Genomic DNA, 18,544 nt, shown 5'->3' with positions numbered 1-18,544 from the left:
CCCTCACACTCTGATCAGCGTTAATTTACTCTGCATAAACACCGGTTGGATAACACCATTAAGTAGCACCGCTACACTGGTGTGAGCGTATTTTAATACAGCATTTTTTACAGCGTACTAATAATAATAATAATACTAGTTAATAATTTATTAAAATATGTGTATGTATTTATTGACTACCGAGCGGTGAATAATCTTCAGAAGTCGGCTGACTGTAGTTGAGCAGGACCTCAACCCTCATCCTTTCCGGCGACTTGACCCGATTAGTCAATTTGTCGGTTCGCTGTCTTTTTTAAAGTCGTGCCTGCACGTCTTTGCTATCTTTCTTTCGTGATCGATCAACTGAGCTGTTTTATATATGTATATATATAGATATATATAGGTAGGTAGGCATGTATATAGATGAGGTAGAGAAGAAACAGAAGAGACACTCCCGAAAGAGGACTAAAATAAAAGGAATTAGATGGTAGGACGGGATGAAATATCAAAACTCTTACCGGCCATAAGTCTTTTCCGATAAATTATTTTATTATGTATAAATGTATATTTAATAGAGATATCGGTATATTTAATTTGTCATTAATCCATTTGGAAGGATTACAAGATAATCGATTCTTAAGTCTATTGAAATCCCGGTTCAATTTATCTTTCGTTAAATTATACGTGTTTTATGTCTAACTTTAAATTGTTTTTTGATATTATAATCTACGATCACTTTTAATTATAGATTACGTTTGGTAATACTTTTTTCTATTTTTTATTTACTGTCCTGCAGAAATTGGAAAGTAAGAAAAGTTTTTAAAATCTTGAATACTCTTTTTAAGGAGAAGTAAATTTGAATTTTTTATGATTGAATATTCAAAATATACAAATAAAATTTATAAAAAATTTAATTATGTGGTGTAAAAAAAAGGGGTTAGTCCAGGCGGTGTAGGTGTTAAAATTTTTGGTGTTAAATTTTAACACCAAAAGTGGGGTTAAAATAGCACCGCCGTCGGTGTAAACATTCTTTACTGGTATTAAAAAAATTTCCCGGTGTTAAAATATTTTTTTGTGTTAAAAGTATTTTACTTTGTGAATATTTTTACTTATTCGATCATTACAGTTAACTAGTGTTTTTATTAATTAATTTAATTATTGATGATTGAAATAGTGGGAGCAAAATTGTGTAATTTTTTTAAAAATTACATTCAACATAAATAAGTACACAGCAAAATTTAAATTTCCTCCAAATAATATTCATCGAATTTTTATACTTTTTTATATGTAGGAGAGCAGAAGGGGTAAAACGGGGTATTTAAGGAAATACCAAGTTTTCGAGGACTCAAGTACACTAAATCTTTTTTTTTAATGATATTCTAAATAGAAAAAATTTACAGTTACCGTTAAAAAAAAATTTTTTTATTTTTGCGGATAAAATGGGGTACTCCCTAAAAAAAGATAAAAAAAAATTCTGGATTTTAAACGGATTTGATTAAGTTAAATTTTTTTTGTTAGTAATTTACATAAGAAAAAATGATATTTTACATGATTATTAGATACGTAAGATGAAAAACAAATTTTTAATAGTTTTTATCATAAAACAAAAGCCATTAATATTTTTCAACTGACAATCGATTTTTGAAAAAGTATAACAAAAAAAAAATTCACAATAACGATCAATTATAGTTACATCAGTGATTTTGGAATGTTTAAAAACCATTTGAAAAATAAAATTTTGGGGGTACCCCGTTTTGCCCCCTTTCCCTGATACATTTTTTTTCTCATTTCTATACGTGGAATTTTTTTTTTCACCGATAACACCGCCTACACTGGTGTTAATTCATTTTACCAAGGCGTGATGTTAAATTGAGTCAATTTTTAATACCACTCCTTTCACAGTGTATTTATAAATTATTAATATTAAAATAAATGAGTTATATTTAATAATTAATTTGTAGCAAAATAAAATTGACAGATTTCGAGAGTCGCAAAATAAAATCCATATACAATTTGGTTTAAAAATCGTTTAAAATTAATAACAAACTGTCAAATGTCAGTAAACTTGAAATTTTAATTTAAGTAAACATATTTATAAAAACTTTTATATTTTGTTTAAAGTTATAATAATTATTATTTAATTCGCATAAATTTATGCGTGATAATGAGTTTTTATTTCACAAACTGACAGCTAAATAAATGGAAACAAATATTCTTCTCGACTTGTCAGTATACTATTGAGGTTAAAAAAACAAATTGTTTAATTTACATAATCACGTATAATCATTAAATTTACCATTAAAAAATACATTAACCATTAATATCAAAATAAAAGACAAAATGCGTTAAAATTAGAAATATTCTATCTTTAGTCTCAAACTCTGGAGAAAAAAATAAAAAAATTAGTGATGAAGTGAGTAAGACAAAACGAGTCTCTCACTCCCACATATGAACATATATATCTATATATATATATACTATATATATACATACTCATTCTCATTTTTCACACCTCACGGTCGAAGAACCTTGCGAGGTTAGCCTTGTCTTGCCTTTACTTGCCGAGTGGAGGCTCGTCCGCGCATATACACCCGCGCGCTCAAAGCTCTGAGATATTAATCTTGACGCCGGTACTCATATCCACAGACTCCATGCTGCGCAGGACCAATAAAACGAATCGAACGTCCAAAAAATTAAATACTATTTCACCGTTTCGAGTGATAATGATTTACGGGACAGGATGATGGCTCGTTTGCCACGACGCTATTTTTATTTATTAACTTTTTTTTTTTTTTTTTTTATTTTAAGTAACAAAAATATTTAACGTTAGATATCAATAAATCATGTGATAAGTTGTTAATTCTCAGACAATTAATTTGACTGATTAATTCAGATAGTAAATAGTTAGTAAAAATAGTTTGATCGTGACATGACAATTAATGTTGGCAAGAAGTTGTTGATTGCCGATGTGTAACATATGCATGCAAAGACGCGGAGTAATAAATTTATCGAGGTAACAAAAAGAGTTTGGTGGGTTACGAGAAAGATTGATGGAGCTGTGTGAGGTGAGAGAACGAGAGATTTAACTCTCAAGTTGGATGTTGGATGCATGGATGCTTGAAGAGATGGGGGACGGAGTGTGGTAGTGTAGTAAGTGGTTCCCTTTTATTTAGCCTCTGACAGTGTGATCATCCGAGCAGAAAAAGTCCTACCCAACTGGCACCGCACATGGTTCGCCACCTCGATTCAAGCTAACTACCCGAGACTATTTTTCTCCTAATGCTTAACTGGTCATTTTAAAATCCATCAGACGCCAATTGCTTGTACAAGACAAAAGCTTTTTTGTTGCCTAATGGAATACATTTTTTTTTCTTACTGTAATGACGTGCTATTATTTTTCGTGATTTCACACAATATTTATTAAATTATTATTTTTACATTTTTTATCACTCAGAAAATGTTAAATTCATTTATTTAAGTAAGAAATAAGGCGATCATTAAATAGTGGCAGCACTTGCCTAAGGCTTCTGATGCCAACCCAATTTCTGAAAGACTTAAAGCTAAAATATTTTTAAAAAAATTAGCTTTGGTTTTAAAAATTGAACAAAAATTAAATGTTTGCTGCAAACGCCTAAGGCTCCTGGAAAAACACTCGTCGCTATACGTTTGTTAGTAAAAAATTCAAAAATAGTTAAGCGAAAAAATTAATTTGTATAAAAGGACAATAATGGGCTATTGGCAGCATTCACCTACGGCTTGTGAATCCAACGTATTCACTAAAGACTTAATCTTCGTGGAAGTGGAAAAATATTTTGGTATAATTAGAATTAATAAAAAAGTAGAGTTAAAAATTAGATGTTGGTAGCATTCACCTAAGGCTCGTGAAACCAACGTTTTTACAAAAGTCTTAATCTTCATGGAAGTGAAGAAATATTTTAGTATAATTCGAATTAATAAAAAAGTAGAGTTAAAAATTAGATGTTGGTAGCATTTGCCTTTGGCTTGTGAAGCAAACACATCAAGGAAAAATTATTTTTAAAATGTTGAAGAAAAATATTGATTTCGATGACAAAAATAAGACCGTTATTAAATATTGGCATCATTAGCCTAAGGCTCGTAGAAAAAAAAATACGTTTTTATCAATAAAATTGAAAAATTTAACAGAATGCAGGAAGTATATGTTAGAAATTAACATTATTATAGTAAGTACGTTAAAAAAAACGTTGTGAAGTTAAGAATGAGTCATAAGTAAAGAATAAAATTGGCGAGTAAATTATCGTGGCAAAAATACTTTGACAAGAATGGCAAATAGTTCAACAGAATGGACCTCCCGGTAAGAAAAAAGAATCAGGGAGCTGATTGTATATATGTGTATTATATATGTACAGTAGGTTTTAACAATTTTAACACTGTTCAAGAAGAAGTCTCATGATCATATTTTAAGTAAGCAAACTTAAAAAAATAAATAAATATAAAATACGAAAGATAAAAGCAAACAGTATTTTTTGGTTACTCATTTATTTTGGCGTGCGGTAACAAAAGCACCAGACATTCTTTAGAATATTTACGTCCAGGGAAATACAAACAGCCAAGCGATCGTCGTATCACATGAGGGACATTACTGCCAATTTCGGCGATAAAAATTTGACTAATTGGTGGTGGGTTTTTCGGTTGCTCTGAAAGCCCAACCGCTGAGCGAGACCACTAAATCGCTCACACCCGTCTAACCTCCACGCGGACGTCAGTAAGTGGCCAGCACACCAAACATCTCGCTGCGTTGCTCACCAAAAAACTTTTTTACTATTTTTATTTTTTAAATAAATTTTAAAAACTATTTTTCGTGTCTCAAAAATATTTTAATTTATAAATTCATAACTTTGGTTCAAATTATCGCATTGGAATGAAAAAAATTTCGTTTCGAAGCTCTAAATATATCGTTTCTCATATTTTAGATCATTAATATGAAAAAAAATTTTTTTACAGTAAAGAAAAGGGGGAAGACGGTTTTTATAACTTTACCCAAAAAAAAATTTCCTATTTTTCAGCTTGATAATTATTTTTAACCGTCTCAATAACCAGAGCCATTAAGAAGAAATAAAAAAAATAAGAAAAATTTTTAAAAAAACTTAAAAGGCGATCCTACCCTTTCTTCCAAATATTTCACGATTGAAAAAACGAAAACAAAAATTTAATAGACACTTTATAATAAATTAATTCAAAAACACACTCAAAATTTTGAAACGTCATATATTACGTATGTACGAGAATTCGAAACCGTTACTATTCAAATTTAGTATAGACAAAATTTGAATGATAACATAAATGAAATACATTCTAAATTGAAAATAAGACAGCAAGTATTACAATAATTTCTTGACTTTGAAATAAGTTTAAAATTGAGACAAAGTTTCAGTGGAATGTATGATGATAAGCGTCTCTCAGTCTATATAACATTAAAGGTACTCTGAGAATGTTTCAAACGTCAGTCGAAAATTTTCTCTTGCTCGCACTTGATTCTCTTTCCTTCATTTATTCTCATTCCCTCTCCCCCTTTTCCATTCCACCTGCATATATTTTAGTCCACGCACTTTGTGCTTGAATTTCTACGCACATATTTAACGTGTGTGTTTCCATGGGAGCGTGACATATGGGGTGGCTGAAATTTCAGGAATGTCAAATTGCGTATCTCTAACTAACTCCAAAGTGTAGGATAATACGACAGCAGCGACAAGGCAACTAAACAAAACGGCTGCTATTGGCAACCAGTTGTTCTGAGTGTAGAATTTAATCCAGACACAGACAAAGAGAAAGAGAAAGAGAACGTCAAAGACAAAGGGATGTCTTTCATGTTGTGTTATATAGAATTTAAATTGGTACCGAGGATCAGATATTAGAAGCCATGGCAGATACGCAGATTTTATTAGTGTTGAAAAAAATATTTAGTACATTAAATAAAATATAATAAAGTTGAGGAAGTAAGGAAACGGGGTCCAGTATGACCGTCAATAATTTCAGTATGTAATGAGGCAAACTGTTGTTCGCGGGCGGACAATAACGTCCATAATTCACTGTCCGGTCTTTACTTTGTGTCTCTTATTCCCATACGAGCCTTTAACACACTATTTATTTTTACGTACTTCGGTTCAGGCAACTTTTTATGTGGAATCCAGTAGGCTTGCCGAATTACCCGGTTTTTTTCTGATATTGTACTGGAGATAAAGATAAATTTATATTTTTAGTGGAAAAAAATTTAAGAGGTTTTCTCAATTTTTTTTTTTAACATGCGGAGTCTAATTAGCGGAAGTTTGTTTTTTAAATTTTATTTTATTTGACAGAACTTACTTTGAAGTAATTGCTCTATATGATTGAATTGAACATTAGGGCAGGGGGGGGGGGGGGGCTGTTATGAAAAAAAAATATGAGATGTCCACAGGTTTGTAAAATTTACTTTTATAATTATTTAGAAAATTTAAAAAAAATTTTCAATTTCTACTGATCGCGAATCGATGATAAATCATAAAAATTTCATATATACTTGAAAATATATTAAGTAGAAAAAAATAACTCAGAATTAAAATGTTAAATAAAAAATAATTTTCCAAATTTATGTTGCCAATAAAATATTTTTTGGGCAACAAATTGGTTGAAAAAAAATTCCCTGAGGATTTCATCCCTAAAAGCAATCGTACGAGGCAACACATCACAAGGATACATATATAAAAGGAAATGAATGTACGTTGTATGCCATCGGCGAGAAGGCAACTAACATTCTTCTTTTTATGGGCCCGCTAGTTGTTATTTTGTTGGTTGTTTTAATCCTGAGCCTTTACTTTATTACACTGACATGTATATATATATATATATATATATATATATATATATATATATATATATATATATAGCGTATAGTATATCCTATCTGCAGTACCAGTACCAGTACAAGTACCAGTGCCAGTTGTAGAGTACCAATCAAATACCAAAGTAACGTTTGTACCCACGTGTGTATCATACTCACTGATGCACACATTACTCAAGGTGTTTATTCAATTATTTCCGTTTACGACTTCACTCGCTAAAGCTACAGAGCCTCACTATCCATCCAGTATTTTATCACATCAATCTATTAAATTATTATTATATTTATTGCTCATTAACGTTTCTCTTATTCATTTATTAGAATGATGGAAATTCATTATTTTATTTTCAAAAATATTCTTTTCACACTTCAATTGCCTTAGTAAACCGACTTTTTTATTTTTACTTTCATTCCTTCTTATTTGATTTGATGCTGGAAATTCAATAAAGAAATAAAGACCCCAAAGTGGATTGTCCTGTTATTGACAAGAAATTTGAGTTTCTTTGACACGGAATTTAATGCCAAGGAAATAACATATTTTTAAATAATAATACTCCTTTTATGGAAAATAAATTTTTTATACTTGACTTTGAACGGAAAAATAATTTAGATCTGATCAGATTGCCATCGATTTTATTTTTTTTAATTTTAGATCTACATCGATATCAGTATAGATTTATATAGATCTAGAGATAATAGTATAGATCTCTTAAGATTTAGAATTTTTTTTTCAGAGTAGAGTATTTTTGATTTTTACTTCTTTATACTTTGATCAACAAAAAACGAAATTATTTTTTTTTTGGGAAATTAAAATAGTTTTTTGACTGTTGAATTTACGAACAAAGTTATATAGATCTTTTTTGTAGAAAATTTCATTTTCTAAAAAATTGTATTGATGTATATTTGGCGTATATTCAATAGATTTTTCATAATTCAATTTCAAAGCCACTAAAATATTAATTTTAATTTTATCATTTTCAAAATTACATTCTTCGAACTAAAATTGTAAGTTCTCTATCAAAGATATGACAAAATACATAGAGACGCATTCCTAAATTGTCAAAAATTGGGAGTGAATACGGATTTTATTTAAATCCTAATTTACTCCGTCACTCGAACGGAGTTTAAAAAAAATCACTTTGCATGCGGAGTGAATAGGGATTTTTTTATGGGCGGAGTGATTTCGGAGTGACGCGGATTTTATTTAAATCCGCATTCACTCCGGTCCGGAGTTTTAATACTTAAATAAATTTATATTTAATAGAAACAGCTGCTAATTAGAAACATAATTATTTCAATAAATAATTCATTGAGATATTAATAATTAAACTTAAAATATTATGTTTTTAATTTATAAAATGTTTTAGTAACTCACTAAATTGTAATTTCATATATATAATACATAATGAAAATATTAAATTATTTAATAGCTATAGTGACATAGTTTTTATGGGAATATTTTATATTTCGGTACAATATGGAATGTTATCTCATGGTATGGTTGATGTAAGTCATACGACAGTTTGTGACTCAGTGTAATTATATTTGTTAAAGTTTTATTATCAGCTGCTTATAATTTTTAAAAATAATTTCCCGTCAATATATGGAAAGGAGCTCGTAATTATTTCCGTACTCAATATAAATGTCAAAATATCAAAGACCTAAGCTCACTATATTAGTAACTTTTTTTATCCTATATTATAAAATAAATGAAAATCTTGAAGTTAGTCAAAGGTCGAAACTCGCAAAAAACGGGCCACGATTCAGTATTGGTTGAAATTTACGTGCGCGCGTAGCGCGCTATTCAAATTTCTAGTACTTAATATTTTCCGAAACCCTCCTTCGGAGTGAAATTCACTTCGAGGGAAAATAAATAAAAAATCATCCACTCCACGTTCACTCCGAAATTTTTTACAGTGTACAGAAATCGACTTGCTACAAAAAACTTTATAAATTTTTTTGCCGACTCAATATTTTACAGGTCATTTAAATTTAAAACTTTCATAAAAAAATTTTCTCAACAATGATAATAATTTTTATTATTATCATCACCATTAAAATTTTATAGTGCGTTGATTCAGGTATTCGCACTTTGCTTAATTATAACAATTACACTCCCGTATATAATAAAATAATGGAGTAAGATTAAAATAAAGTGAATTTAAGTGAAAGTGTGAAGTTATAATTCACATGACGTGTTGCAAGACTTAGATGTATCATACACGTTTATGATTATACGCTTCAACTAAATCATAGAAGAAAAAAAAATATTTATTATTATTATTTATTATCACCATCCAATAGGTTGCCCATGTTGTCTATAATATGATTTATTTATCTGGATACCGTAATACACAATAATTATTTTTCTGTCATAAAAATTCAAAGATCGACAAGAATTATATAATTCCTAAATTAAAAAAAAAAAAAATGTATAAAGTAATAAAACAATTTCTCACATGAATTTTATCTCAACTGTCACCAACAATCATAAAATAAATACCAAGTCGGCCCTCAGGGTATTTATATAATTGAAGATAAAATATAGTTTAGAATGTCGATTTAAGTTTGCTGTCCTTAGGCTGTACTGTCATTTTATTTATTATTTTTGTTTTGTTGGTTTTATTTAATATTTTTTAATGGTATCGGCACAATGTTGCTGTAACCATTGCTATCATCGGCGTATAGCGGGCAAGGAGCAGAAGCCGGGGAAGTAGGAAGAGACTGTAAGGGAAAGTTGAGGAATGGGGTCGTTCGTGAGTCGGGTGCTGAGCTGGACGTGAGTGAATGAGAAAGACGTGGAGGAACGGAAAAATGACTACTATAGCTAGATAGTAGACCGAGTTGTAGTAAAAGAGAGTAGAGTAGCAAAGAGAGAAGAAAAGAGTAGACTAGTGGAGAGGAGAGGAAAGGAAAGGAGGATGATAACATTTCACGGAGGCAGCTTCGACATGCCGCTGTACCACCGTTGGCTGGCAAACTTTGCCTCGACGCAGTGTCTCTTAGCAAATTGAATTTCCTCGTCACTGGTTCTTTCAATAGAGACCCCAAGGCAAGAAAGAAATTCTCAATTCAACTGTCCCTTTTCCTATTTCTCTCCTTCTTTATTTCCTATTCCTTCATTCCCGAAGCTTACTTTTACTCATTTTACTCTTCCTAGGATCCTGTTTTCTTATCTGTCTTATTCTCCAACAACTACTTGTCCTTTTATCTTTTACTGCACAACGATTACCTTAGAAAGGAAACGAACCTCGTAGAAAATGTTGTGGAGCAGCTCCAAAAGGCCGATGTCGTTTTCATTGTTCTGTTGTGCAAACTTCGGTAAATAAAATGCCCGGAATTTTTTTTTTTTTTTTTTTTTTTTTTATTACTGATGCAAACATTAAATTCTTCAGTTAATTAATATTTTTTAAAATGAATTGCTGATAATTTAATCACATGATATTTGGAGTTTAAATATTTACAGGTGATGAAAATTTTGTGAATAAATTACTGGTGAAATTGTAAGTAAATATTTACAACTTTAACCATCTATGGATTACAATTTTACCCGTATTAAATTTAGACTATTAAATTCTAGGAATAAAATGGGATTAAATACGAAGCGGATAATTTTTTAATTATTTAATGCTCGGAGGAAAATTTACTCTCAGAGTTTTATTTATTTTAATAAAAAATCGTTTTTATTAAATATAGTTTATTTCAAAATCAAAAAACCTCGGGATCGAAGTAGATAAGGATTCAAATCTACATTTACTCTAAAATGATTCTGTTGACAAAAAGTCCCTACTTTGTACGCGGATTTTTTTTTAAACTTCAAATAAGAAAAAAAATTCTCCTGATTTTTTAAATTTAAAATATATTTAGTTGATGGATTGGTATAAGAAGAAAAAGGGGTAAATTGGGCCCAATGAGAAAAATATATGGTCCCATTATAGCCCGTCTTGACCCCCCCCCCCTTCAGATATATTAAAATTTTTGATCGTCGGTAAATTGGGTCCTTATATAATTCTGCTCAGACACAAAATTAATTTTAATACTTAATTACTAAAAATTAAATCATTGTCTTTTCAAATTGCAAAGAAGGCTGATTTAGTTTACAAAGAGAATTGAATTTGAATCATAACAATTTGCTTCCCATATTTTATACAATAAATTAACATGAAATTGTGGACAAATATTATTTTGATTTCTCCATAAATTGGTAAATCTCCCGAGTCAAAAAACAAATTCTAGTTTTAGTCCTTAAGCCTCAATTCTTTTGGTGTTTTATTTGCAGCCCAGAAAGTAGCTCTACTCAAAATCCTCAATGAGATCTATGAGGTCTATATAAGAATAATTTACCGATTTTAAATTATAACTAAATCCCAAAATTTTCAATGAATCAAAAGTTATATTTCGGACTTTTAAAAATTTTAGATAGAAAAGGGAGGGGAGAGAATACGTCTAATGAGACTTTTGAGGTTCAAATGTGGATAAAATTATTCCTGTATGTTTTGAATATTTTGACGCTCTAATCCAGATTATTTTATTCCAGTTTCCTCCTCAAAGTGATAAAATTGGTCGTAACTACTACTTTGAGGACTAAACTAGGAAAACTTTCTATACTGGTGTCAATCTTAAAATTTTGAATTGATCCTCGAAATCTCTTTGAAAACTTCGAGATTTAAATCCGAATTTATTTTTTGATCATTAATTTTTGAAACAATAAAAAAAATTTTTTGTATTTGGAATACAATTTGACTTCTGATGCTTCAAAAATAAAACCACTTTTTTAACACCGCGGCTGGTGTTACTTTAACACCGTTGTCAAGATTAAATTTAACACCGGTTTTTTTACGGCGTATCTAATTATTGAAACAAAATTAAAATTTATAAAAAAAGTGAAAATTATATTTTATTTACGTATTGTTGTATCTAATAACAGTAAGTAATAATTTTTTATCAATAGCCATAATAATTTAATGGGCAAGTCTGCAAGACCGGTAATTGGGAAATGTACGTGGAGCCCTTATATTCCGAGCTAACAGCAGTCATTGACTTTTCACGTGGGAATCTTTTCCCATGTAACGACTGCCCATTCAGCCGTTCTGTTCCATCGAGTTTCCTCCTCCACTCTAGCACACCCAGTGACCTGTCAGCACTTTGACTGCAGATAAAAATTTCATATAATTCTTTTTTCGCTCATTTCTACAATATTTTGTTTCATCCCCATGACTTGCTGTTAATTTTTTCTCAATCTCCAGATTAAAAATATTTTTTTCCATCAAATAAATTAATCTCCAAGATCCCGAAAAAATAAATTACAAAAAAAAATTTTTTAAAAGTTAATTTGCATTAAATTAATTTTTTTTGCCCTCCGGTAAATGTAAATGATAACAATCGTATACTGAGTGTACAATATCACTATCACAGTTTATATCTATGTTCCAATAATCGGTTTATATATTTACTTATATAATAATATGAGTTTTATCAGCATCGGGAAATAAGCAGGAATTACGTCCAAGAAAATATTTAAAAATCAAGTAAATCACTGGATATACAAAGTGATTCCCGAAGGGTTTATTCACGTAGGTCGTTGCTGTAAATTGAATTTTTATAAAATTACAGTAAAGATTATGTTAAAGAGTTTGCGTAGGAGTATTTCAAATAATGGGCGTGTTGTTAAAAAAGTTCATGAAAAAGAACAGAAAAAAAAAAAAAAAAAAAAAGTTAAATGAGGGAGTAAATAAAAATATTTAAGAGTAAAGAAAGCAGGTATTGGTATTGGTCGGTCTTTTAAATAAAACACATTTGTCCATTCTTCTGCCCACGAGTTTGAAGTTGGGATATGCTGAGTATCTTCGGAACCCCGTGAATGCCGGTGCAATAATTCCGAGGTAATTACTGCTGGTGCATGGGGGGCTTTATTGTTTCCCGAGCTCTTTTGTTACCATTTTTTTAATTTTGACTAAGTGAATGCTTGTGTAAGAGATTCAACGGAGTTGTTTATTCTTTCTCAAAAATTTTAATTTAATTAAACTCAAAAAAAAAAAAAAAAAAAAAAAATTATTTTGGTCTGGGAGAAAAATTTAGAGATTTTCAGTTTTGGAACTTGGGTTCTAATTATTGAGTGATCAAAATTTTTATTTAAAACTTTTTGAGATCACGACAAAAAAAGTTTATGAATTTTGGAAACTGCCCAAAAAAGTATATAAAAAAAATTAATTCATTTTTTTTTTAAATTATTTTAACCGAAATTAGTGAGTACTTTGTAAAAATTCCAAGTGATTACGGATTTTAATTAAATTTGAATTCACTTCGTCACTTGGAGTTGAGAAATTTGAAAAAAATCTCTTCGCATACGAGTTTTTTCAGCAGAGTGATTTCAGAGTGATCTAGATTTCATTTGAATCCGTATTCACTTTTTTAGGAGTAAATTTTACTACGACCCTTAGTTTGAGTATTAAATTAAACTCTCGCACAATTAGAAATTTTATGCATTTGTGTTAAAAAAATTTTTGGTTAAATTTTTTGTGTTGATTTTTAACACAGAAATCTGTTGATTCAACACAAACCGCTTGTGTTACTTTACTTTAACATATTTTTTATGTTAAATGATTAGAAAATCTGTAATGTAAGACATTCCTTGTGTTATTCGAAAATTAACACAAAATTTGTGTTGTTTGACTAAACGTTCCCGCGCAATTCTTAATTACTAAACCAAGCAAAGTATCGTCTGCAGGGAAATTTGGATTATAATTTATTTACAATTAAATATATACATTTTTCAATTAAATTTAGATAACTTTGATATCTTTTTGAACCGATTCAATTGTTTGCTAAATTGACATCTTCTACTAAGGGTAGATCAGTATACTTGAGTTGGTTAGGTTATGTGCTTATGTTTATTAGTTGATTTTAACACGAAAAATGTGTTAAATTTACACGAATGTTCTGTTAAATGTACACAAATTTTCTGTCAAAAGAACAGATTTTATGTGTTCAATTTTATTTAACATAAAATTTGTGTTAAAGATCAGCATAAACGCAATGTGTTGAATTAACACAAAAATTTGTGTAGACCGTTTGCAACACACGATTTGTCTTGAATCTAACACAAAATTTCTAACTGTGTGGTGTATAAATTTTAGCGTAATTATTATCATAAAAATCCATGAAACATATCTGAGAGACCAAAAAGTGAAACATTAGCAAATGAATAAAATAAAAACGTGTGATGGTCGATAGTAGTACTCGCAGGGGTTTGATGTGGCAATTTCAGATAAAATTCGTGGATTGTAAAGCGCGGTAAATCCAATTTGCTGGAATAATTCACGTACAAAGTGTCGGTGGTAGTATGGAATCCAGTGGGACAAGGGAATTAAAAAGCCTGAGGACAAGAGAGTATTCAGTTTGTACCTTTATCCCACTATACATATACATAAATATCTATATATATTTATACATGTGGAAGGATTTTTGCTACTATCAACTTTATCACAAGTTTTCGCGAGCGCAAACCCCACTTGTAGATTTTAAAAAGCAATGTGCCAGCAGAAACCGGTGGTATGTTACCGATTGAATGGTTGCCAGTATAAAGGCTGAGCATCGGCACGTAAAAACTCACTCTGGACTCAGGAGGGGTTCGTTGAACTTTATGGGGGCCCTTTTGCCTGTTTCTCTTTTTATTTCTCTTTCTCTTTCTCTTTATCCGTATATTTGAGTTTACTTGTTTTAATATTGTTATTATTATTATTATTATTTTATCTTTATCCTTATCTTACTCATTTCCTCTAGTCAGAGTAAACCTTTCTCTCGTTTTTGCTACACTCGCGGATCTTTCAGTATTTGACTGTTCCCTAACACGGTACAGTATACTACTCGGTTTCGACTCCCGTCGAGCGACAGAACGCCATAAGCAACCAATTTAAATGTAAATTGAAAACCACCGTGGCATACAAATTGTTCGACTCACCGTCAAAATATACTATGGTGAGAGCTAAGATCAAACAGACGACACGACGGTTGTGAGGGTGGGTTATATTTATATTTATATATATATATGTATACATTCATTTATTTAATATTCATATACAAGTGACACACTTGTAAACAAAGCAAATAATAATAAAAAAAAAAAAAAATCACCGTTTTTTTTTCTATTATTAATCAAAAAAGTGGGTCCATCTTTTTTTAGCAACGAATTGATGTTTAATTTAAGAGAATAGGGTTTTTTATTTCTGGACTATTGGAAAATTATTACACGATTGTTGGATTAACAAATTTATATTTGTACTTGTGTCAATTGTTCGTTTCCGTCAGGGTTTAATTTATTTAAGTTTTGCAAAGTGCTGAGAGAGATGTTTCAGATAAAAACGGATCGGGCGCTAGTAAATTTAGAATGAAGTAGATGAGAAAATTTCGATGAATAATAATGATTGGATATTTTTAAAATCGTTATTTTTTGATAAAAATTATTTATAGGAACTTTCAAGATGGTTATGATTTAGTTATTGAAGAAAAGTTTTTTTTTCTGATGGTAAAATTAAAGGGTTGATTTTAAAAAGGAAATTGAGCTATTTTTTGAAATTGAATTTTTAACTTCCCGCTAAGAAAATCGATGATTTTCAAAAATTTCGGGAAGTTATTGTTTTCACCCCGAATTGCGAAAATCGAGTTTTCATCAGATGTCGACGTTTTGAGGTTCTAGGAAGCTATTCTGACTACAAGATGATGTTCGAGTGTATGTATGTATGTAAATATACTGTAACTTTTGAACGGATGAACCGATTTTGATAATCGAGGTGTCATTCGACGCGGCTTGTTATTTACTATAAGCACTGAAAATATGAGTTTAATCGGTAGGGTACGTTCGGAGATATTTCAAAAATAAAATTTTTTCAAAAATGTTTTTTTTTGAATAACTTATAATTCGCTCGATGGATTGTTTCCAAAATCCAATCGCCCTAAAACTCAATAAAACACGTCGATTGTCACCTCAACCGTCTCAAGCAGTGAATTCGTTCGAAAGATATCGTTGTAGTAACGTTGGTAAAAAACGTTATTTTTCGAAAACGAAGGCATACAAAAGTATTTTCGAGCTTAAGGAGTTTGAAAACAGCGGGAAATTTTGGGGCTGGCCCGCAGAGTCAACCGATAGACTGATTTTTTTTTCTGGTTATGGGCAGTGAGTCCCAATTTTTATCAATTTTCTACCATCATAATGTCAATACTCGACTATTGAAAAAAAATGTTTAACTTCCCGCTATGAAAACTGAAAATTTTCGAAAAAAGGGTCATTATTTTCTGTCCGATTTTCGAAAATCGAGTTTTCATCAGATCTCGACGTTTTGAGGTCCTAGGAAACTATTCCGACTATGCTTCCAAAAGATTTTTCTGATACCCCCAGGCTTTGATGCATCTATCAGACGCCTTAATTTTGATCAGGATCGCCGTCTAAGAAATTCTATAGAAATTCTACAGATAATCTAGACTCATCCTCCCGAGCTCGAAAACAACAGAAAGTTTTGAAATTTTCTCGCAGGTGGGTCAATCTCTTTTAAAATTTTTTTTTTTTTTCGTTTTGATATCTCATGCATAAAAATGTATGTATATGTATAAATATCAGTTAATCAATTTTATATAAATTTATACCAAAACCATATTTGCTCAAAAAATATATCAAAGTCTTTATAATTGCCATCAGCAATCAGATAGATAATCGAGCTTACGCGATTCACAAAATCAACAAAACGAATAAAAAAAATGCAAATATAAATCTGCAAATAAAAAAAAATAAACATTATCAATAATAATAATAATAATAATAATAATAATAAATCTAAAAGTGGTGAAATGCATAAACGCGGAACGCATCGTTAACGTTGTTTTAATTGGCTAGTGCCGATGTGTGTTATGGTGCTGGTGCAATGTGCGAACGAGTTTGACGATGCAATAATGGCGGGTGTAAACGAAAATGATGGAGGATGTGTGATGGTTTAAACAACCAGGAGGGCGGTCCATGTTAACTTATACATTATACATCCAAATATATCTACATATATATACATATGTACGCCGCGGGGGTGAGAAAAACCTCAACGGGTTGTATCAATTTTTTTTTTATCTTCGCTTTCGATTTCGATTACATGTCGGTGAGTAATGATTATTTATGGGAGAAAAGACTCGACACTATTGCCAATAATTTTTAATAAATATTTCTATCTATATCTATATGTATGTATAACATTTATAGAGCTCGACGTGTGCTAGAAGACATAAGAGCTCGTAAAAAATTACCAAGTATCGCGTGCGAATGCACGACTCTTGATCCAGGAACATGGTAGAGAAAGTGCAGATGCTTGCATCGTATCACGATCAAATGTTTATGTATATACACTAACAGCGATTCTGGGTTGCTAGACCTTTTTTTTGGACAGAGGTGAGGCGAGGTGATGATTTTAATTTTTTTTTTAAAAATAAAATAAAAATTTTTATATTTATAAGCGAAATAAACTCGGGTATTTTATTGACTACGACTCACTTTAAGAGAATACTGTCTGTCTGACGGTAAATTATTTTAGAATTTAAGCTATTTATTGTGGGAAGTTATAATACATGAGCGGTTTTACTTTTTTTTAAGTGTGTTCTCATTTAGTTTAAATGGGAGCGTATTTGTTTTAACGACTATTGCTTGTGTGGTAATTTTATTGATGAAAATGATAATTAAATTTAATTTTATATTGAATATTTAAATTTATTAGCATTTAGTCTTAGAAAGAGAATGGAAATAAATTTTTGTAAAATACTTAGGGTGTAATTTAAAAAAAAATTTTACAACTATTTTGGATAAGGCTTTTTTTGTAAAACATATGAGGCTCTATAAAACAGCTGAGACAAGATTATTATAAAGATTATAATTTTCAAATTTCACAAATTTTGGTCAGAGTCCGTCATTTCGTATCGTCAAAAATTTTTGACACAAATTTTGATCAGTAACAAAAAATTGTAAGATGTCGGCATAATTGTGACAGTCCGTCATTTTATTAACGGTCCGCTGACGGTCTGCGACCATGACGTGACTAGTGACGAAAAATCTTTAAATCCTTGTAACTTAAAAACTATCAGTCCTATGATAATTTTGCTCTGAACTTTTTTTGTAGAGCACAAAATTTTCTACAAAAAATTAAAATAATTTTTTTCTCTAACTCCAATAGCTTCGGCGCAACGTCGCAGACAAATAAAACAAAAGTAAATATGAAGTGAGTTACTGTATTAATTTTTAAACAGTTCGAAACTCTGTTAGTAACTTTATCGTAAAAAATACCGATTTTGATTTTAAATACCACTTATATGTATGTGAAAAAATAAATAAATATCTCAAGATATCCCAAGTACTTGGCAACAGTAATAAAGGGATCGATGAACGAAAATGCAAATTTAAATTACGAGGCTTTCGCCGGGCTAACAGATTGCCGGCATAAATTTTAATTAACGAAATGGACTACGCCACAAGAGTTGCTCTGATGGTAGCCACGCACAAGCATCGTCGTAATTAACCCACGAGCAGAGATACATGCGCGTCATTATTAGAACATACCGTACGCTCACGGTTATGGAATTTGAATGTCCCACCAACGTCCAACTCCTTTTCACTTCTCTCTCTTCAATCCGCCCTTTACGTCGTTTGTCTCACGTGCGTCATCTAAACCTTATCTCAATGGA

The 18,544-nt window shown here is 30.5% G+C and overlaps 1 protein-coding gene across 1 annotated transcript in view; it reads left to right on the top strand.

Annotated features, from left to right (window-relative positions):
- LOC103580293 (lysine-specific histone demethylase 1A) overlaps window positions 1–18,544 on the top strand; it is a 201,100-nt gene that overhangs the window by 179,047 nt on the left and 3,509 nt on the right. The window lies entirely within an intron of this gene.

This window comes from Microplitis demolitor, chromosome 10, assembly GCF_026212275.2.
Source record: "Microplitis demolitor isolate Queensland-Clemson2020A chromosome 10, iyMicDemo2.1a, whole genome shotgun sequence".
NCBI classification, from domain to species: Eukaryota; Metazoa; Arthropoda; class Insecta; order Hymenoptera; family Braconidae; genus Microplitis; species Microplitis demolitor.
The sequence above is the reverse complement of the archived record's forward strand: the minus strand, read 5'-3'. Positions and strand labels throughout refer to the sequence as shown.